Genomic DNA, 22,908 nt, shown 5'->3' with positions numbered 1-22,908 from the left:
CATGAGGACTGTATAGTACATATAGCTGCCCAACTTATTCTGTTTCCCTGAACAAAGAGATCTATAAGTATTTTACATAATACCAATCATAGAACTTTATAGCATGCATTTTAACATATACAATGCCTGTACCACTGACAGAGCCAATGAGAAGTTTCTCATTTCCCAGCTGTTGTAGAATCACATTGAAGGAGTGGTTCATTATTGATGGATAAAATGTTCAAACATTTAAAGAAATGAAAGTCAGCTTTGCATTTTTAATTAATTAATTAAAAGCACTGTAAATGCCAGCTTGTTAATTGCTTTGCACCTGCAAGCCAACACAGGTTTTGTGCTCTCTTCCTTTGAATATTAATTCCCCCCCCTGCATATCTTTCTAATGCTTGGAAAGTCTCCCCTGCAAACATATTAGTAAAGAGTAAATATTGAATCTAAGACAAAACTCACGGCTTCATCTTTCACTGTACACAGAATAAGATTTAAAGGAGGATTTAGATTTCCGAGCCTTCTAATTAAGTAGTGATAATCAGGCTTTCTGCTGAGGGTCACTTCCTGAGAGTAATTTGAGTTATTAAAATGCATGTTTTTATTTGTTCTGCTTTGCGAGCTAAAACTGATCCCTTTTAATATAGCAGCTAATATGCAAATTGGTGTTTCATTATATTATGCAATTTATGGCAATCTTCTCTAATTTACTAAAAGGGCAGGAGACTGACCTTGTCATTCAACTCCCCCCCCCATAAGCTAATCTAATTATATGGATCTTCTTATGAAACTTGGAAAGTGTGCAGCACAGTAAAGAATGTGACAAATTTGCCTTGTGCTTAGCTCTTTGTTTCATCAAGGTGGCCTTCGGTTTGGGTTGAATCCCAATGGTGGTGGCAGCAACACTTCACTCTCTATAGCCTTGTGAGTTGTAAAGTCACAAGAGGGTATGTTTCCAGAATAGTTATTTAATTTTATTTTTAATACATTTTTATGCCACATTTCCACCCAATTTGGGTCCCCATAGCTGTGGATTTTGATCTCTTTATGGTATCAAACTTGGAAAGAACATCTGTAATGGATTCTTTCAACAGTTAAGTTAATGAACTGCTTGATTTGGTCTTTTAAATATCATTGTTGAAGATCACTGATTCTATGCTACATAGTATTCCTTTTTATGTGAAGATCATTTATTTATTTAATTGCTTTATTTATAGTTCATCTTTCTCACTAAAACCGGGGGAGAATAACTTAGAAGATTTCAGTGGGCTAGCACCATCACTTCCCTATCCATACCCATGTTTCTGTTTGTGTAAGAGTGATTTGAAAATTGTCGTGACATTTCAGCCCCCGCTTTGTGCCCCATGTCTCCCCAGAAATCAATTTCAGCAAGAAGGAGGAACTGGCAAAGACCTGTTCAGTGATCTCAGCTTGGCTCACAGTTCTTGAGACCCAAGCCATTGGGGAGCAGTTCAGATCTCCTTAATCTGTATGTTCTGTGTTTTTCAGAGATATATCCATTGAACCAAGAATATTCATATTTTAAAATATAGGCAGCTCAACAACCAGATGTTGATGAGTTTTGACAACTCCTATCAGATCAGTTTATCTTTCTTATCTAGCACTTCTGCATCTCAATAATATGTCTAGCCGGATGGTGTTAAAATGGTACAATACAATTAATCAGTTCAGGATGAACCCTTTCTGTATTTCTCAAAATATGTTTTTGCCCCATAAAACTACTCTTGTGAAGGAGGATGAGACTGGGACCAGAGAATTCCCCCTCCCCACCCGCCATTCTCTTGTATTCTTGTGAAGTTGCTGTCAGGCTTTAACCTTTAATAATGACCTTTAAATAATAAATAATAACCTTTAACGTTCAATAAACCTTACTTCCTTACTCAAGAAGCTATACTATGTATAATACTAGTCAATATTGCTTGTCATGTCTTTATTATACCTATATGACAATTTCTGCATGAGGAATTTGCCCCTACACAGCCTCTCATTGATTGTGGGTTTTAGTGCTGCTTCCACATGACATTGCCAGCAACCCACGGCTAGGCAGGAGTTCGTGTGAGTTTTCACCTGTTTTGCTCTGCAATGAGGGAAATCACAAACACACACACACAAAACAATTTCCCTTTCTTGTTGCACTGCAAATTGGGGTGCAAAAAGGGGCAAACCCGTCTGGAGAAACGCATGACAGTCTCAGTAGCATTTTGCCCACCATCGCACCTGCCCTCCCGTCTCCATTTCCAGATCAATTTAAAAAATAGCATATTCTGTGTTGCTATGGGACCACAAAGAAGGGTGTATGTGTGATGAAGCAGCTGTCTCCCTATTAGCTTGGCATCCATGTTCTGTGTTTTAAATCTTTATTGTGAACACACAATCATCGGGGTCCAGTTACCATTTCCAGCCTACCACAAATCTACCCAAACATAAAGAGAGACCATTATACAGTGTATTCTGAAAAGAGATCTAAGGAATTGTTTTATTGTTGTGGTGTGATCCTGTAGCAATGTGGAAGGGAAAGTTTAAAAAAAAAATGTTTTACTGTTGTGGTGTTTCCCCATAGCAACATGAAAGTGTATTTCTTTTTAAAAATGAAAATCTAAGTTCCTAGAAGTTATCTTTGGAGTCCCGCAATGTATTCCAAATACCCATCTCCGACTTCAGACCTGGCTGATATCTTTGGCGGAATATATGTGGCTACTTGTATCCACCTACTGGCTAAATCTCATATTTAGTCTGGTGGGTCTAGTACAACGGTCCCCAACCTATGGGCAGATGGGGGCCATTTTGGTGTGCCCAGTGCCAAAAAAGTGCCAAATCTTAAACCAAAATGTAACAAATTATTAACCTACTTATTTAGATGATGAGAAGTAAACATTCAAAGATAAATGAAGAAATGTTAACTTTAATGCAATCCATTTTGGAACAATATTTTACTGGGGAATCCTTTTATTTAGCTACACATGTTTACCTAGACAGTGTGATTTTTGTGGCTGTTTTCTGTTAGCCAAGGCATTGATGTCCAAGTCAAGGCTTGTAACAGGCACTCTTAAGATGTCATGTAATGTTCATCTGTAAGCCTTGACCTACACTTTGATTTCTTAGTTTTCATCCTGGAAAAGGTTTGTTCACAGATGTATGTGGTACCAAAGACTGCAGCAAATTTCTTTTGGTTGATAAATATATCAGGTAGACCAGAATAGAAATCTAACAGCCTATTTACTTTGTAAATTTCTCTGAGATGATTACTGGCTTGCAAATCACTTCCATCTGAAAAAAGTTACTTGCATCTTCTGGTGCTATTTCAAATAGATTCTGAAACATTCTTATTGCCTTTCCAAGCTAATGGCAATCAGTGAATCTGTTCTGAAATTCCACCTGCAATAGATTCATTGTTATTATGAGTCTTTCAACATTGAATTGTAAATTCCCATTGTTCTCAAGTTTTGGTCCACTGTAGCATGAGAAGTTTGAAAAGTTATTTTCACTAAGTTGCTTCACAAAAATGTTTAGTTTTGCTTCAAAAGCTTTTAATTCAGTATACATGTTACATAAAAACTTTCCTTTCCCTTGCAACCTGAGATTCAATGTGTTCACATGCTCTGTGATATCCGTTAAGAAAGCCATTCAGGGCCAGAGTTTCTTGACCTTTTCCTTTCTCCTTAAGAAAGACATCAATTTCATGATGAAGCCTAAAAAAATATTTGGGAACTTGGCCTCTGCTAAGCCACCTGAAATCTGCATGCTGCAATACATCCCCATATTCTGCATCTAGCTCTGAGAGAAAATTTTGAAACTGATGACGAGCAAGGCCATGATGTCTGATGTAATTAATGCTGGATACAACAATACACATCACACTTTCCCACTGAAGAATCTAACTGCACAATGCTTGCTGATGGATGATGCAGTTAAATTGCATGGGAAGTGTACAATTTAATTTAAATATCTCTTCTTGGATTTTTGCAAGTAGACCAGTTTTACTTCCCACCAAATTTATTATACCATCAGTTGTGATGCTTTTCAATTTATCCAAACTCAGACCAAGATTTTCTACTGATGTACACACTTTCAAGAATATATTTTCTGCAATTGTGGTGCCTTTCAATCTCTGCAGTGCACACAACTCTTCTGTAATTCTAAAGTTGGAATCTATCCCCTTGATAAAAATTAGTACTTGAACAGTGTCTATAATGTCATGCAACCAGCACTGATAAAGCTGTTCTGACTGAGCAGTAATATCAGGGCTCTCTCAGCTTCACCTACCTCATAGGGTGTCTGTTGTGGGGAGAGGAAAGGGAAGGCGACTGTAAACCACTTTGAGACTCCTTCAGGTAGAGAAAAGTGGCATGTACCGTGTTTCCCCGAAAATAAGAAATGTTTTATATTAATTTTAGGTAAAAAAATGCACTAGGACTTATTTTCGGGTAGGTCTTATATTTCTTCAATTGTTATCAAGTTTACTTTCTTTTACTTCTTTCCTACCCCGTGTCCCTCTCCTTTCTTCCCTCCTTCCCAGGCCCCATCCTTGTGTTCTTGTTTTTTAGTGTTTTATTTTTCTCTCCCCCCTCCACTTTTCCTCCCCATCAGGACTCCCCCCTGCTCTCCCCCGCCCCGTTCAATCTCGGGCTTAGTCTTGCCCATCTAAGTCCCGGCTTAACCATTTTGAATGTCGATGGTCAGTCTTTACTGATTTCTTTCTTCTGGGTGGCTGAACTGGTTCCTGTGTGGCTGGCTGTTGAGGGTCCCTTGTAGTTCATGTGGCTCTGTATGCTCCGGGCGGTGGGTGGTCTCCTGGCCACTCAGGGTGACTCCGTGCGCTCTGGGGCGATGGCGATCTGTGCAGTGGGCAATATGGGGCGGTTTCGTGCACTCCAGGCAATGGCTGATCCAGGTGGTGGGCAGTTCAAGTGGTTTCATGCACTCCGGCCAGTGGGTGATCCAGGCAGTGGGTGTTTTGCTTAGCGCGGTCCAGTCGTGATGACAGAGTCGGCTCAGTGCTGCGTCTGGGCTGTGGGGGTGGCTCAACTCAACTCTGTTGTGGCAGTGGAAAGTTGGTTTCATTGTGGGCTGGGGTGAGGTTTCTTTGGAAACAGGGTAAGAACCAACTCTTCTTCATCGTCGTCTAAGTCCAAAGGAAAAAACAAAACTTTTTTGCCTTGACACCCAGTGACATATGCAGCTCTTCTCATAGTTCTTCAGCAAGCCTGGTGATTGTAGATACACATAAATTGACATAACTAACACAAGATACCTTCTCAGGACACATTTCCTCCATTACTGTAACCATGCACTTTTTAACAAATTCACTATCAGAGAATGGTCTAGCACTCTCAGCAATACATTTAACAAAATGATAGCTGGCCCTCCCAGAAGACAGGTTTTCTTCAACGTGCAACCACTAGTCAACTTGCTACCACATGGCTGGCATGATTCACCCAGGCCCACCTGCTTGCTTTTGTTCAACAGTAGCCACCCCACAAAATACAGTATGGTGTAGTGGTTAGAGTTTCAGACTACTTTCAGGGTTTTTTTTTCTGCCAAGGAAGCTCACTGAGCCTGTCACACAGATCTTGAACCTGTCACACAGTCTCAGCCTAATCTGCCTTACAAGTTTCTTGACTGGATAAAATGGAGGGGAGGAGAATGAGGTAAGCTACCTTGGGCTTTCATTATGGAGGAAGGCAATGTATAAATGAAAGAAAGAAAGAATGAATACAGGGAAGAGATACAAGTTAGTTTGCTTGGTGAATGGGAAGAGAAGGGAGCAAGGACAGGTGAAGATATGGAAGCTGCCAGAAGGAAGGAAAGAAGAGTGTGGAGGAAGAGGATACAGGGGAAAGTGAGTTAAGCCCTTACAGACCTCCCAATTGTCATATGTTTTAAGTGTATTTCTAGTAAAAACATGCACCTGTAAGAAATGGAATCTCTGTCTGCCCCATCCTTTAGTGTGCACTTATCATGTCAATCTGCAGCATGGGAACTTTTAATGCCTCCAGACACTCACCCTGTTTTTCTCTGGTTGTTGTATGAATCTATGGTAAGCAATTATGAGAAGCTTGCACAAATCTCCTCTGCTCCTCTGAGGCCTTTTCACAAATAGGTGCTCTCAAATGGGGAAGGATCAAGCCTTTAAGAGTTGAATGGTTTTATCCATCTATTCTTTTCTGTACCTTCCCAGTCTCTTATCCTGGTATAGATTTATTAACTTCAGCACCTGCACATGCTTGATATAGAGTAAGCAGAATTTAACAGCGTGAAGGCTTTGAGGAGAAAAAGGCATCCATGCTCTCGCTTTTTCTGTCTCTTGTATATTTTTCCCCCAGCAACGTTTCCTGGCACATTTATCATAATAAAAATCAAAGAGCAATATTCACAAGCTTCATAATACAGAATGTTAAACCTCTATAACTGTCAGTAAGAGGATGTTGGTAGGAGAAGAAAGTGGTATAAATAAACCTAAATAAAATGATGGGAGGAGGTGATAGCAAGACTGAAGAACAGGTTGAAGAGGTTGTAGAAGTACTATCACAATACTGTGATCATGCTGCTGCATGAAAGTATGTCTGAAATCAGTGATATTGTTCAGAAAACACAAATGTGGCTGGTATCCACTGCTCCTAGTACATAGCCAGAGACAAGCAGGTACTTGTACTCCTGAGATTTCAGCCATAGTAAAAGTTAGCAGGTATGCTTAGGGATGCCAGCCTCCAGGTGGAACCTGAAGATCCCCTGAAATTGCAGCTCATCTCCAAACTACAGAGATCAGCTCCAATGGAGGAAACAGATGCTTTGGAGGGGTACAGAGGTACTCACCATGACTCTGTTCTCAGAAGGCTACTGGAGTAATTAGTTCGAGCACTAAATTTTATGAGGGCAACAAAGATGATGAGGGGTTTGGAGATCAAGATGTATGAAGAAAGGTTGGGGAGCTTGGTCTGTTTAGCCTGGAGAGGAGATGACTGAGAGGGGATATGAGAACCATCAAGTATTTAAAAGGCTGCCATGTAGAGCAATGGTCCCCAACCTTTTTATCACCGGGGACCACTCAACACTTGACAATTTTAATGAGGCCCGGTGGGGGGGGGGTAGTTTACTCTCAACCACTGCCCTAATGCTCTCTGATCGCTATGGTAATGTTTAAACCTCCCTTCAAAATAAGATATGGACACGTCACAACAATGTTCTTCTCCAGGACGCCGCGGAGCAGCTTCCCTCCCTCCCACCCTATGTCAATGTTTGAGGTGGATGTTCTCTGTTAATTTTTCATCACAGTTGCGGGTTTGCATGGGATGGAGCCCGCTGGCAGGAAGTCCAGTGTGCAATCAGACTTCCTGGGGTTCGGGACCTCGGTAAGAGGTGGCATGTAAATGAGCGCGGCAAAAAAAAATTTCCCTCAGTGGCCCAGCAGTTCAGGGACTTGGGACAAGGTATATGTCTTCACCTTATGAGTCTACCTTCTGAATTGTTCTAGGTCAGACATCAACACTGCTGATAATGCTGGTGGTGCGGCAGGGAATTCATGTACGGAAGGAGCAGGGTGTGCTGCAGGCTCAGGCTGTGATGTCCACTGATGTCGCGGAGACCACCTTCACATCACCTGGCCGGACATCAGGAGGCTCGCACTCCGGACACCATTATGACGGAGGTTTCCAGTGTCAGTGCCCCATCGATGACCAAAGGCATTTGGCGGCAGATGCTCCTTTTGGCTGCCCTAACTGTTCTGCTGCAGGGCCTCCCGCTTTGGGACTCAGTACAAGGTCCAAGTGGTTGGAAGTTACATGCGGGGGAGTGCCGGATTTTGGATTGGACATTTTTCATGCCGCTGGTGCTCATAATGCTGCAAGATAGTCAAGGGGTAGTCACCTGGGTCTTGACATTCCTAGGTCAGGATATTGCAGCACAAATGGCCCTGCAAGATACCCACTGGGTAGGTGCACCTGATGTTGTGGTAGCTTTTCATGGTGAGACTGACTTGCCAGTGATGCCCAGTTTCCAACTCATTAGGGAAATATCAGTGGAACTGGGAGTTTGGTGGGGAACGTCCATGAAATGACAGGAGCTGTGGGGGGGGGGCAATTCCTTGATTGGCTTAGTGACCTCTGGGTGCCGCCCCTGCAGATGGTTTGGTTTGCCAAGGGAGTCCGGGGTGCGATTGGACTTCCTGGGGTTTGGGACCTTGGTAAGAGGTGGCATGTAAACGAGCGTGGCTTACCCAGCTGGGAGGCCAGGGGCTCATTTTGCCAGGCGGCCTGGGGACAGCCAAATGAGGTGGACGCCCATTGGCTCCCCTGTATAGGTCGCTTCCCGTAGGGTGGACTTCAGTAGGCAAGGGGACCTGCTCTCCCGGCGGGGAATGGTGCGGGTCCTCAGGGCACATGTTGTGGTGCAGTCTGCTGACTGATAGGTCAGGCTCCCTCTCCCATGCTGCGCCAACCCTCCTGTGGGGAGGTAATAAAAGCTGTGGCCTTCTTCATCCCAACATTGGTGCATCGCGTCTTATTCCAGCACAAAATGCTCTCCTGCGAGTCAATGAACATAAGGAACATTTTATTTTCATGGAAATTTTAACTCATGACAATGACAAATCAATGGAAACCCTGAGCTTGTTTCTCTGCAATGAGATAGTCCCATCTGGGAGTGATGGGAGACAATGACACCCGAAGTGTGTTGTAAAGGGCCGGGGGGGATGAAGTAAAGGGCCGGGGGGGGGGAGAAGGCGTCCTTTGCGGCCCACCTCCAATTAGTCGACGGACCACATGTAGGCCACACCCCACAGGTTGGGGATCGCTAATGTAGAGAATGGAGCAGAGTTTTCTCTCTTGCCCCAGAGGGATGGATCAGAACCAATGGGATTAAATTAATTCAAAAGAAATTCTGTCTAAACATCCAGAAGAAATTCCAGATTGAGTGGTTTCTCAGTGGAACAGGCTTCCTCAGGAGGTGGTATGTTCTCCATCTTTGGACATCTTTAAACAAAGGATAGATAGCCATCTGACAGAGAGGCTGATTTTGTGAAGGTTCAATGGGGTGTCAGGTTACAGTGGATGAGTGATAGGGTTGAGAGTGTCCTGCACAGTGCAGGAGGTTGGACTAGATGACCCAGGAGATCCCTTCCAACTCTATTATTCTATGATTCTATGAAGTTTCCAAAGGGATAGCTGTATTATTCTCTTGCAGAAGAAGTGTTGTGGTACCTTAGAAATGAACAAGTTTTTTTATTCCAGCATAAGCTATCATAGACTACACCCTACTATATCAGTTGATGAAAGATTCTGCTGAACATAAAAACTTACTAGTCTTTCAGACCCCTGTATATATGTTCTGGAAGGAAGCTATATTTCAAAAGGCTTAATGTGAGGGATAGTGCTGAAGCATGGGAGGGGCTAGATCCTGATTTGCTGGCTTAAATCCCAGCCTAATGGCAATCCAGGGCTAGAAACATCTTCCATGTTTGATTTTAAACATCTTCTCCAGAACCCAAGGCATATCCAAACTTTCTAACCTTGCAACCTCATCCAAGCAAGCAACTGTTCAAGAACTGCATTTTAAAAAGAGATCTAATTATAAGGCTCTCCTAAAATGCTAACCACACAAGAAAAGGGGCTAGCATAGTGTCTCTGGTGCATAAATGTTGCAAATAAACAAGGAAATCATCCCTTACAGTTTTTCTTTAGAAAAATCAATAGACACAAACGCCAAACAAACCTTCTTAACCCTCTCCCCAAGCAAACGGCTGCTTCATTCTTAATCACATTGGATGTGAGATACAGCAAGAAACTAGAAGAGTGATGGAACATATTCATAGGTTAAAATGCAGGCAAAGAGGGCAGTAACAGCCAAAGCAAATATGGCAACTGAACAGTGAACCATGATCAATCAGTATTAACAGCTCACTGTCTTGCATCTTTTTTACTGTTGGGTACAAACCGCAAACTGGGAGAAAGTTCAGACTCCCCAAATTGATCTTTTTACATTAGACTCACAACTTATAGGGTCTAGCCTAATGAGAAGTATACTGGGTCGGCTTCAGCCCACCAGACCAGGAGTAGATAACCTTTGGGGCCTAACTACAACAAAAAATCACTGTCTAGCCATAAAATGTATGACATCAGGCAAACAAAAGGCGGCGGAGGGGAGGGTAGAGCTTGACCTTGGCCAGACACAATGGGAGAAAGTTGACCCTAGTGGTGGGGCAGAGGGTTGCTAACCTCTGGTGGTATGGAGTTCTAGAATTTCAACTGATCTTCAGATTACAGATAATAGTTCCCCTGGGGGGAAAATAGCAGCTTTGGAAGGGAGACACTATAATAGCATCTCATCCACACTGAGCTCCCTTCTCTCCCCCAAATCCACCTTCCAAGGCTCTACCCTGCAATCTCCAGGAATTTCCTAATAGTTGACAACCCTAGCATTAGGGGCTGCCTCAGACTTAGTCATCAATTTAATGAGCAGGGTTGCCAGGTCTCCTGCTGGCAACCTGCTCTCCCCACAATTGGGAGATGGGACAAAATAAGAAAAATTGCTGGCATCACAAATGGTGTGATGGCACACCTCCCAATCCCTGTTCTCTCATCTCCAATCTATGAGTCTTGAAAGGAGTGCTAGGTATAAGCTATGCCTGTCATGTTTTAACATGCCACCAGCCCAAGTGCACTGGCAACACGCCAGGTACTACATCCAGATTTTTGGATGAACAGGCATGCTGATCTTTGGTTACAAATAACAGGAGTTGCCGACACTGATGGGCAGCTCTAACTATGTTCCTGGGACTGTGGGATCCCTTCGATGTTTACTGTGATTTCCTGAATGAGAAAATTGGAATCAACTTCCTTGGAAGGCAGCTTGACAATCTTTCTCTGAAGTGCAACGCCAGAAAGGCAAAGTGATATATTCTAAACACCATTGACCATAAGGCGTGACTGTGAGTCCCTCAGATGGAAAAAGGAGAATGGAAAAATTTTCCATAACAAATGTTGATGGGGACAGGTCTGCTTAATGGTATAAGATGAATAATTCGTCCCTGGAAGTTTTATTCTCAAATCAAGACAGGACTGGGTCTGACCTCTGAGTGTTGTTCAGAGGCTCTCTGGGAGCACCTGATTGGCCACTATGTGAAACAGGATGCTGGACTAGGTAGATCATTGGTCGGACCGAGCAAAGCTGCTTTTCTGGAAAACTATGAAAAAGAACTAGAGTACTATCTATTCTTTTTCACCAGAAGTCAATGCCTCATCTTTAGGAAACAGTTCTGAAAGTTTAATTGTGATATATAATTTATGCAAGTGTTCCACCCATGAGTGATATTACAACCACTTTCCCCTGTAATTCATTTCCATTTACACTTTTGTATTTTTCTGGTAGTTTTTTTTAAACAACAACAATTCCCCATCTTTAATGATGTTACATTTTCCGAAAATGCATGTTTTCCTTTCTTTATACACACAATATATGTACTATAATCCACACAGCATCTTTGCTAAGGATATAGTTTCCAGACTGCAGAAGATGCTGATGAAATCGTGCTGCCATAGAATGACATTGCTGCTGTTGCCGTTGTTGTAGTTGTCGTTGTCGTCCTCCTCCTGTGGTTCCATTGTATTGACACAAAAAATATTCTTTCCCAGCTCAAAAACAACTGAGATTTTGTTTAAACCTTTCCTTAAAAAAAAAAACAACTTTTTTTTCTCTTTGGTGTAACCAACTTGGCTCCTAAAGTGAATGTTTTGTATACTTAGGCAAATACAAAAGCTTCCTTACAAATGATTTTGCAAAGTTCCTAATCCGAGAGAATTTTTCCTTCAGGGCTCTCCCTGTGCCATCAATTCGAGGAACTGAATGTGTTGGCCATGGGTGGGACACAACCGAGAGCGTGGCCATCTGGCTGGTGTAATGCATGCCCAGTGCATCTCCAGATGACCTGCCAGCCCTGCTAGAGGAAGTAGTAGTCTGGATGCTACAGTTCCCTAGACTCTTAATTCTGGGTGACTTTAACATCCATGCTGAGCAGCCACCCTCTAGGAACAATCCTATCACAATCTGTCCGGAATCGCGGACAGAAGGTAGCGTTAAGAGAGAGCTCATCAAGCCATCAACAACTGGCTTGTAGAGTCCCTCAGGGGGGGGCAGTTCTCTCTCCAATTCTGTTTAACATCTTTATGCTTCCTCTTGCTCATCTGGTACAGAGGTTTGTCCTGGATTGCCATCAGTATGCTGATGACACCCAGCACTTCCTCCTGATGGATGGCCGTCCTGACTCTCCCCCAGAAACATTAGCCAGCTGCCTGGAAACAATGATGAGGTGGCTTAAGCACAGCCTTCTGAAGCTCAACCCTTCAGAGATCCTGTGGCTTGGCAGGAAAGGTCCAAGCGAGGAAGTGTGCCTACCCAACCTAAGGATGGAGAGCAGCTTCTGGATGCCTCTCTTTCAATGGAGGCTCAGATCATGATGGTAGCACAGCTGGCATTTTACCACCATCACCAAACCAAATGACTAGCACCCTACTTGGCTCTAGAACAGTGATCCACATGACGGTCACATCTAGACTGGACTTCTGCAACTCACTTTATGCTGGCCTGCCCTTATCCTTGATCCAGAAACTATAGCTTGTCCAGAACGCAGCCGTCATGTTAGTAGATTGATGTTTTAATGGGAATTTTAATGGGGTTAGTTGTTGTGACCCGCCTCGAGCCTGTCGGGAGAGGCGGGAAATAAATCTAAAAATAATAATAATAATAAAAATAATTATTATTACAAATGGAGTTACCTGTATCATGTAAACTACCCTGAGCCTTCAGGGAGGGTGGTATATAAATACAATAATAAACAAACAAATAAAAGTTAATTGTGGCTGGGCTTGTAGACATGTGCTGGGCTGGGACCAAGATGTGTTCCTTGCAGAACTGTCCTCAGAAGACATGTATGACTATCTCTTTGCAGTTTAATATCCTTTAATGGTTAGATTCACTCTCTACAAATACAAAAAACATAGGAAGAAGAAGACAAGATGGTTTTTATATGCTGTTTTTCTCTACCTGAAGGAGTCTCAAAGTGGCTTACATTTGCCTTCCCTTTCCTCTCCCCACAATAGACACCCTGTGAGGTAAGTGAGTCTGAGACAGCTTTGATATTCCTGCTCGGTCAGAACAGGTTCATCAGTGCTGTGGTGAGCCCAAGGTCACCCAGCTGGCTGCATGTGGGGGAGCGCAGAATCTAGCTTGGCTCAGCCAGGTTAGCTCACAAGCTCTGTTACAGCATGTAGCAAAAGAATAAAAACACACCACAATAAAGTTCTTTTCAATAATAGAAATAGGAATAAAAAGGAACATAGAGTGATATCAAATATTCTCTAAATATAGTTTTCAGGAAGAAACAAGATGTAGTGACATGTTAGTAATTCTCTACCTAAACATTCCCCCCAATATTTTCATCATTTCTATCCAGTTTGGTGCTTGCTTTCCCATGCTATTCATCCTCTTCCTGGCTGCTTTTGCTTCCTCTGTCCAGGATGGTGATCTCAGCTGCAAAGTGCCACAACACTGCTTAGTGGCTCATCAGATCTAGCTCCCTGATTATGTCCTAGAGGCAAGCAATATGGGTAAGTGCCGATAAATAAATGAAGCTCTGCTTTTGGTGAATTATTCTGCATAGTTCAGTATTGTAACTGGCATAGTTCAGTATTGTAACCCGCCACGAGCCGTAAGGGAGTGGCGGGCAATAAATCGAAAGATAATAATAATAATAATAATAATAATAATAATAATAATAATAATAATAATAATAATAGACCTGATCAGCTCACATTGACCCCCAATGCAACCTGCAGTTCTCCTTTGTTTCCATAGCAGGGCCATTTCACACATTATTTGTTGCAGATTTAGGTCTGCTACCAAGTATACATCAGAAGACATCCAATAACTAATTTATGCTTGGTGCAAACATTTGAAGACATATTTCATATTCACATTCTTAATTCTATTCACAAAGTACCTTACATTACACCTAAAAATGGAATTTGTGATGTGGACCTGGCCTTATCTCATATTATCTCTGTACCATCCTACTGCTTCTACTCAGATCGTCAGTTTTGACTGACCAATGTTAAGCAGAGAGGGACATGGCTATAACTCTAGGACACAGTGTGCAGAACATATGTGGACTTGCTACATGGCTAGAAAAATGGATTCTGTTCAGACAGATATAGGATTTATTCATTTAGTCCATTTTTATCCTCCTCCACATATTTTTCTCTTTTCCCTCACAACAACCTTATGAGGTAGAGTATGTTGAGAAAGAATAAGTGGCCCAAGGTTATCCAGTGGTCTTCATGGCAGAATAGATATATGTTCTCCCAGATCCTAGTTCAACAGTAACCACTACACTATGCTGCCTGTTTTATAAGATTTTTATAAGAGCATGTTAAGAAGCGGATAGCCGGTTTTGTCTGCCTATCCGTGTAGGCTTTGTGCTTAATTTTATTTAAATGCCAGTTATTGTGGAGTCAAGCCATATGTGGAGCTCTTTCTTCCAGAAGTGGGGGCTGGTTGCAAGAGCCTCGGATCCTCTCCCTCTGCTCATGATTATGTCTCAGATTGACTTTTCAAGACAGGTCTAGGGGCTAAGCTCTGAAGAGCCGTGTTTCCTATTAGTCTCATTTTATGAATCTGGATATGTAAACACATGTAAACAGGGATCCAACTTCCTTGCCTCTTAGAGCTTTAGCTGAGATAAGCAATGGCTCTCAATGTCTTAAATGGCAAACCTCCTAAATCTATGCTAATTCTTTGCTTGCTGTGTGGAAGCATTCTTGCTCCGTGCCCATTGGTCCTAATTATCCAACATTACTATACATGGTTTGTTGTTGATCATATGCCCCCTGTTTTCTGAAAGTTTCTTTCCGATAACTTTCCAGCTTATTCATCAGTACGTAAGAGCGTTATAGCTCACGGACATCGCTCCCACAGAGCTCTGGGGCTCCCACAGTTTTCTTCACAAAAACGACAAGGCGCAGCCCAATGCATCTCCAACTGTTTGCTCCGGTCAGACGCTATTCCCCTCACAGCTCCTGCAGGAACCACGCTACTAATCTTCCCTTCTCTCCTCCCTCACTCCTTGCCACTTAGCCTTGCCAGATCATCACTTCAGTTAAATCTCCCGCAGCCAGCCATGCCGTTTGTAGGATTTAAACAAAGACTTTTAAAAATTATGCTGAGAATAAAATGCAGATAAACAGCAGACCCGAGGAGACAAATAAGACGGGTGCCTTGAAGAAGAGCCAGTATGCAAAAGAGTGAGTGACAAGCAAGGAGAGATGAGAGGAAGCAGAGCCCTGCAAGGCATCAACCATTTTGTGCCAGCAGCTTCGTGCAGGTCACACTTGACCCCTTCCGTGACCTTCATCTTCGCTTCCGATGGTTATTACTGCAATTTCCTCATCAAATTCTCTTCCCCCGCTGCAGTTCTAGTGATCTCCCCAGCCAGGCACAATATCTGTTTGGTGCATAGGTTGCAATTTCCATCTGTTCTTCAGATTTATTTTTTATTACGCAGGGCCAGTGAGGGTGAATGGGGACTTTCAATCCCTTTCTTCCCAACATGCACAATGGCTGATTGGAGTGAGGGTGGCAGTAGATAGAAAGAGGGATGGAGAGGAATGTTGGGAGAGCTGTGCCAGGTCAGGTGGGATGACAGCATGCAGGGCAGAAAGGAATGGGGTGGAAAGGCGTAGCTGGATCAAATTTAGATGGCCAAGAATTATCCATAATAGCATAAGCTGTAGTGAGATATCATGCACTCAGGTACCCCAACCAGAGGAACACACAACCAAGGGCAATAGAGGAGCCCAGGCATAGCCAGACACTTTCCTGGACTCCCTGTAGGGCAGCACAGGTTGTGCTGGTCCAATACTCATTCCTATTAGGACAGCTAATTCCAGACTGCAGCATTCTGCAGGAGGGAATGAGGCAGTACTGAAGGACTCAGCCAAGGATTTCACTCCTTAAAGGTTGAGCACTCTGTAAGTACCTTGAGCTGAAACTATTGAGATAGCTAGGATAGTATAGCATTTGGAGCGTTTAATGACATCTGGTTGAAACACCAGGGATGATTTTGCACTCACTTCCCCCCTCCCTGCTGTTGATCCTGTTGAATTCAGAACCCGAGTCTTTCTGCTTCGTCCCCCCCCCCCCCCCGAATTGAAACAGAAAGCCTTCTGTATTTGAGCATGAGGCTGCTCATCTTTTTCCTTTCCTGAAGGAGCATGCAGGGGGAGGGGGAGAGGAGCCGAGCCGAGCAGCAGCCTCACAGAATGAGGCAAATCTCTGCTGAGAGAACTGTGGGATTCTGAAGCACAGTCACTTTAAAACAGATTCCAAAAGGAGGGCAAAAATAAATCTTGGGAGGACAGTCTTGCGACTGGGAACTAGGAAGTCTTTGAACTGGTGCTCAGCCAATCAGGGACAGACTGCTTCTCTACCTAAGCGGGGAGGATGTTAATCCAGATCTTAAGCGGGAAGGATGTTAATCCAGATGGTAATACAGATCTACACTTTAATATTAGGAACTGTCAAAGTGGCTTGATCAATTATAACACGGGGGGAAGGTAGTGTCACCGCAGCTCAATAATGCATGTTGCAGAGGGAAAATTTAAAGAACCCAAAATCAAAATGGAAATCGAATTCAGTGTAGACGGCAGGGATTTATTCGGAGTGGAACTGAATAAAAAGCCCCGTGCAGACTCCACCCAGGTTTCCTCCCTTGCCCATCATGAAACTCACCAGGTAACCTTGGACCACTCTTTCTTTGTCAGCTGTCCTTTGTAGGCTACCTCATAGGGTGAAGGTGGTGAGCAATATACCCACCACCTTAAACACTTTGGAGAGAGACATTTCCTACATATTCTCCCTAGTGGTGAAAGCAGGAAAAAATCACTCATACAAAGAGTGGTTTCTAGTACCTCCCAAGGGTATGATGAAAGAGGCCTCAGGAAAGGAAATGGGAGACTGTAGAATTTAACAAGTTCCTGATAAAACAAAGTTACTGATGACTGTGACCCTGGCAAAACGCTAAAAAAAGATAGGAGAAAACTAAATCAGGAATAGCTATGGTCTTATGCCTGGGGAAAGGTGATGGATGGTCTGCTCCATACTTCATCTCTAATGGCCTTGTCCAGACTCCATATAACGTTCCTTACTGAGCATGACATAGAGATCTGGTTGGATTACATTTCCAAGCAGCAAATTACGTATATCTGAGGATCCACTTGCTCATGGGAAGGCATTGGAGTTTGTCAGCTTGAGTCTAGTAGGTCTTCCATGTTGTTGCATCCATGGGGGAAATTTATTATTTATTTATTTATTATTTATTCAATTTGTTAACTGCTGTTTTTGGGCTCGTGGGCTCGTGGTGGTTTACAGACAATATAGCCATAGGTAAAGGTAAAGGTATCCCCTGTGCAAGCACCGAGTCATGTCTGACCCTTGGGGTGACGCCCTCCAGCGTTTTCATGGCAGACTCAATACGGGGTGGTTTGCCAGTGCCTTCCCCAGTCATTACCGTTTACCCCCCAGCAAGCTGGGTACTCATTTTACCGATCTCGGAAGGATGGAAGGCTGAGTCAACCTTGAGCCAGCTGCTGTGATTGAACTCCCAGCCTCATGGGCAGAGCTTTCAGACTGCATTTCTGCTGCCTCACCACTCTGCTCTAATATAACCATACAATACAATAAGTACAATAAAAGGCAGCAAAGTCTCATAACAGTTAACCCCCCCAACAAAATTCTGTACCCAACCCAACAACCCCCCTCCCACCTGACTCCATGCCTTGAGGTAGATGTTAAAGATGGTCAAAAATGTTTATAAGTGTCTGGGGAAGGAGGAACCCAAGGATTTTCCTTGACATAGCCTCAAACAAATGCCTGATGAAAGAGTTCCATCATACAAGCCCTGCAGAACTGTGACAACTCTGACAGGGCCCTTAGCTCTTCTGGGAGCTCATTCTATTAGGCAGGGGCTAGGACCAAAAAGACCATGGCACTGGTCAAGGCCAGGTGCACTTCACGCGGGCCTGGGATCACCAGTTTGTTAGAACCTGCAGAATTCTAACAAGTGCTCGTGGCGGGGGGGGGGGGAGGAGATTTAGGAGATAGACAATCCCTCAGATATGTTGGGCCCAGACTGCAAATGACCTTGAAGGTCAATACCAAAACCTTGAACTTGATCCAGACTACCACCAGCAGCCAATGCAGCAGTGTCAGCACTGGCTGAATGTGGGTCCTCCAAGATGTTCCCATGTGGACCCTGGCAGCCGCATTTTGTACCGATTGTAACTTCTGGGTTAAACCCAAGGGTAGGCTCACATGGAGAGAGTTAAAGAAATCAAGACTGGCGGAGACCGTCACGTGGGTCACTTTGGCTAGTTGCTCTGGGATTAGATAGCCTAACTTGACACAGATGAAAAAATGTTAATTGGGCTACCGTCATGATCTGCTCCTCCATTAACAAGGAGATGTCAGAGATCATCATCAAATTCCTGGCAGAAGGCAAGATCTCTAATTGTACTCTGTCCAGGCAGGGGAGACGCACTTCCTGATTTGACTCTTTCCTACGCAGCCACAGGATCTCCATCATGGAAGGGTTGAATTTCAGGTGATGCTGCTTGAGCCAGGATGTCACCACTTCCAAACATCTGGAAAATGTTTCTGGGAGGCCATCTATCAGGTGGTAGAGCTGGGTATCATCTGCATACTGGTGACAGCTGACCCCAAAACTCTAGATCAGCTGGGCCAGAGGGTACATGTAAATGTTAAACAATGTGGGAAAGAGTAGAAATTATGGCAACAGGGATAAACTATACAAGTTTGATAGAATATATATTCATAATTCAGTAACAAAGGTACATTTTCATATTTAAGTCTATGGCTAAACAATGTGTACACATCAACTTAATGATGTGTTGTGCAATAACTCCCTTATTTGGCAAAGGATGCAGAAAATATACTGCAAGGATTCCATTTTGAATGTCACTTAATCCCCTCCCCCCAATTTTGACTCTTCCGGGGAAACTCATCAGTATGTGTGTGTGTGTGTGTGTATGGGGGGGGGGAGCTGTTTGCAGTGTTCTTTGCTCAGAATATATGTATATTACCTTCACCTACTGTGGCATATCTGCAGCCATGCTTGTTATCTAGCTCCAGCCTCCCATTAACTGAATCCCTGGTGGAAAGCCGTTTCCCTACATTATATTGTAATGCTCTTGTTAATGATAAATTGATGAAGAGCTGCTTTTTTAGATTAGGTGAGTGGTCCTTTGATAATGGGGTTGGAATCAGGCCAGGGGTTTTATACTACTTTGCCTGGAGGGTGAGAACAAACTAAAATATTCCTTTCTTGTGTTCTGTTAGAAAGTGAGACAGTCAAAGAATTTCTGCTCCCCCCCCCCCCCTAATTTTATCAGAGCCATTTCAAACCTGGCTTACGCAGCTGGTATTTTTAGATGCCGTCTTTATCCTGTCCTGCATTTCTAATAAATTATTAACAGAAGGTGTTTCTCATTTAATTAGCGAACTCGGCACCTTTTAAATGAAATAGCTCTTGTAAGATATCTGAACTGCTTGGTTATGTTACAAATGTCAAAAGGTCTTAAGATATATCTATATATCTAGATATATCTTCTACATCTACATCCATCCCTAAATCCAAGTCATGAGCACCTCAGATTCTTTTCCTGTTTACGTCCAATGTCTGCTAAACATATTATAACCCCATTACTCCAAAACATGTCCGAATCTATGCGATTAGGTATATGTGAGTAACTCAGGTTTAGCTTTGTGCAGGGGGATTCTTCATTGCACTTAGCAATGTATGCCCCTTATCCCAAAGATGCAGTCTTTGGAAGTAACGTACTGTATAGTAGTATCTCCATGCTGGGAGAAACAGGGATCATACCATATGTGCAGACTGCATGTAGACATGGCTATTAGCTTTGGTCCTGTTAGAAAATTTTATTCACCTCCCCCCTGCCCACCACATAGTGAAACTACACTTGAAAGACTCATGACAGGTTCAACACTTTGCCTTAACTCCTCCCCCATCCAGCAAGCTGCCCCATATGAAGGAATTTCAGTTTGATTTTCCTAAATAACTGAATATGTAAATGGTGACTCATGAATATTGTTTGTCTCTAAGGTGACATGCCAATGGACTTCTTTATCAGATTTCCAGTGCACCAAAGAATGGCATGATCCAGCTTCTATTTATGTATTCAGATTAATTCTAAACAACACTGGAGTGTGGGCTAGGTTAGAATGTCTCTTCCTGATGTACTTATTTGTTGCACACAGAATTTTTAAACTGTGAGACTAACCCAGGCTGAATCTGCATAGAGCTTTTATTCCAATCCCAGATCGATTGAGTCCCTGCCGTCTACACTGAATGCGATTTCCATTTTGATTTTGTCCAATTTAAATTTTCCATCTGCAACAAGAATGATTGATCTGGAGTGACCATACCTTTCCCCCGGGATATCCTAGAGTGGATATAACCATCAATATTTGAAAAATCAGCATGAGAAAGCATGCAGAGCTCTGCCTGTTCCGAACTTGCTGCTCAGCCTTTGTGGTAGAGAAGCCCTGATTGGCCAGGGTGTCAGTTCCTGGTTCCCAGGTTGCAAGCTTGTTTTAACTTCTCTCAGCAGAAACTCCAAAAGCCCTAACTTCCCTCGGTAGAGATTTGCCTCTTGTTTTTTTCTCCCTCCTCTGCTGTCTCCAATCCTCTTCCATCCCCCCTCAAGAAAAGAAAGAGGCTCCTGCTGCACTTGGCTCCCCCCTCCCGTTTTGAGCTTCCCTAATCATGTGAAGAACACTTTTCTGTTTCAATTGGGGGGGGGGAAGACCAGAGTTCAAATCGATCTGAATTCAGCAGGATCCACAATGGAATAAACAAAGTAAGTGAAGATTCAGCCCCAGTCAAATCTTACAAAATTTCCCAAGGGACATACCTTCTAGATTTTGGTAATGGGGAGACTGCTGGAAAAGAGCAATGTCTAGTGTACAAAGAAGAAGAGAAGAAGACCCTGCGAGGGGCAGCAAGAAGACAACTGGATAGGAAGGTGAGGTCAGCACCCTTCTCTCCTGTTAAGTGGCATTCCCTGTCTGTCGTAGGACAATGTCCCCCTTCTTCTTAGAAGACCAGTCTGTCACTCTCTCAATGGGAAAAAAATTGGGTTTTTTATTCAGTTCTAGTCTATTAGACCTGAAAATATCTCAGTATTTCTGAAAATTGAATACTGGTATGGTATTCAGACCTGGGATTCATTGGAAATCTCATTTGTTCATGTCCAATATACCTGTGATGGAATAATTTTTTTTTTAAAAAACAGCCTCTCCCTGGGCTTGGCTTCTCCTGCAGTGTGGTTCAAGCCACAGCACAAGAGAAGCTGCCCCCAGGATCTGTCCCAGCTGACCTGGCTAGGGATGGGTGGGAGGGCTTTGGAGACGCTCTCTCCAGGATCTGTGTGCAGCAGGGAGGTCTCCCTGCTGCACACAGAGCTGAAAGCTCAACATCACCTTGGCTGGCTCCTATTACAGAACAGCTTAAACTGAGCCCTTACTTCCTGCTACCCCAGCTGATCAGTATAGCTGAATGGCGCCAAATAAAAGTTGAAGGAATTGGCTTTCCCCTCAGCTTGGTTTAGCCAAATGCACACCCCAGTTACGATCCTATCATGGTCACTCTTCTTTTCTATCATGTATGTTAATTCTTTATTTACTCGTCTTTCAGGCTGCACACTGTTACTGTGTCAATTACTCTCCCAACAGAGACAACAGTGGGAGGGGACAAAGAAGTAATAATGTAATCCTAAGAAAAGCTCCACGCTTCTAAGTAGGATTGCCAGATCCCCCTGGCCACCAGTGGGGTTTGTGGGGATAGGGTTACCAGATCCAGATTGGTAAATTCCTAGGGCCATTCTGCACCCGATAAATATAGTGAAAAGCCCACCTTATGAAGATGCCATATTTTTTGACATTTCACATGACATAGCCAACCTCCTGTGTCCATCCAGCAAACCTTAAGCAACATCTGCCATTTTATAAGTGGTAGTTGAGGAATCACATAAAGTGGATTCCCCAACCTAAAAAGCATGAGCTACAGGAGAGCAACCAGCAGGCCACACGCTAAAGAAATATGTGGAGGTGAAGAAGCACTATCTCCACCTCCAGTGTCCCAGTCTCGCACCCACCTCCCTCTCCCTTCTCCCGGGAACGGGGTTGTTGTTGTTGTTGTTTAGAGCAAACTGCCTGGAGCAATAAATAGGTGTTCAATTGTGCATGCAAAGCCAAATAGGATTTCCCTCCAAAGTTGTCACAATAAAGCATGCCTCTCTGAGGAGGACAGGGGCCTTAATGGGATACAGTGTCACAGAAACTACCCTCCAAAGCATCCATTTTCTCCAGGAGAACTCATTGGTGTAGTCTAAAAATCCCCTGTAATTTCAGGGGATCTCCAGGTCCCACCTGGGGGCTGGTATCCCTACCTCTAAATTTGTTGCGTTCAGTAGGTTTAGAAAGGGATAACTCATAAAGAACAGAGATGGGAGGATAGTAAAAGGAAACAATGTGATGATTTAAGCTCTGTATCTACCTTGATGTTGAATCACCTTTTGGTCAAAACGCTGCACAACACTCAAAACTGCCCTCCCTGGAGAGATCTAGCATTGTCCGCAGAAAATGATAGGCACATTCAGGAATCAAATTTAAACTGGACTGGAATGTTTTGCTGCCCCTTAAGAATCTGTTTAGCGTTGTGAGCTTGCCGGTCCTTCATTGCTTATAGAATTGCATATCAGTTTCCTTTTGTTTGTTTGTTCTGGAGTCATAACCTTGATACTGGCTTTCAGTGTAGTTACC

At 43.3% G+C, this 22,908-nt stretch overlaps 1 long non-coding RNA gene across 8 annotated transcripts in view; it reads right to left on the bottom strand.

Moving 5' to 3' along the window:
- Window positions 1–2,031: 2,031 nt before the first annotated feature.
- The window catches only part of LOC143835445 (uncharacterized), an 86,269-nt gene continuing 65,392 nt past the window's right edge, over window positions 2,032–22,908 (bottom strand). For 7 of the 8 annotated variants that reach the window (XR_013230143.1, XR_013230146.1, XR_013230149.1 and 4 more), the window contains one exon: window positions 2,032–5,210. This is a non-coding gene — a long non-coding RNA (uncharacterized LOC143835445). The remainder of the gene's footprint in view (window positions 5,211–22,908) is intronic. The other variant, XR_013230147.1, reaches the window with a different exon arrangement.

The sequence above is a fragment of the Paroedura picta genome, chromosome 4 (genome assembly GCF_049243985.1).
Source record: "Paroedura picta isolate Pp20150507F chromosome 4, Ppicta_v3.0, whole genome shotgun sequence".
NCBI classification, from domain to species: Eukaryota; Metazoa; Chordata; class Lepidosauria; order Squamata; family Gekkonidae; genus Paroedura; species Paroedura picta.
This window is presented reverse-complemented; position numbering and strand designations above follow the sequence as displayed.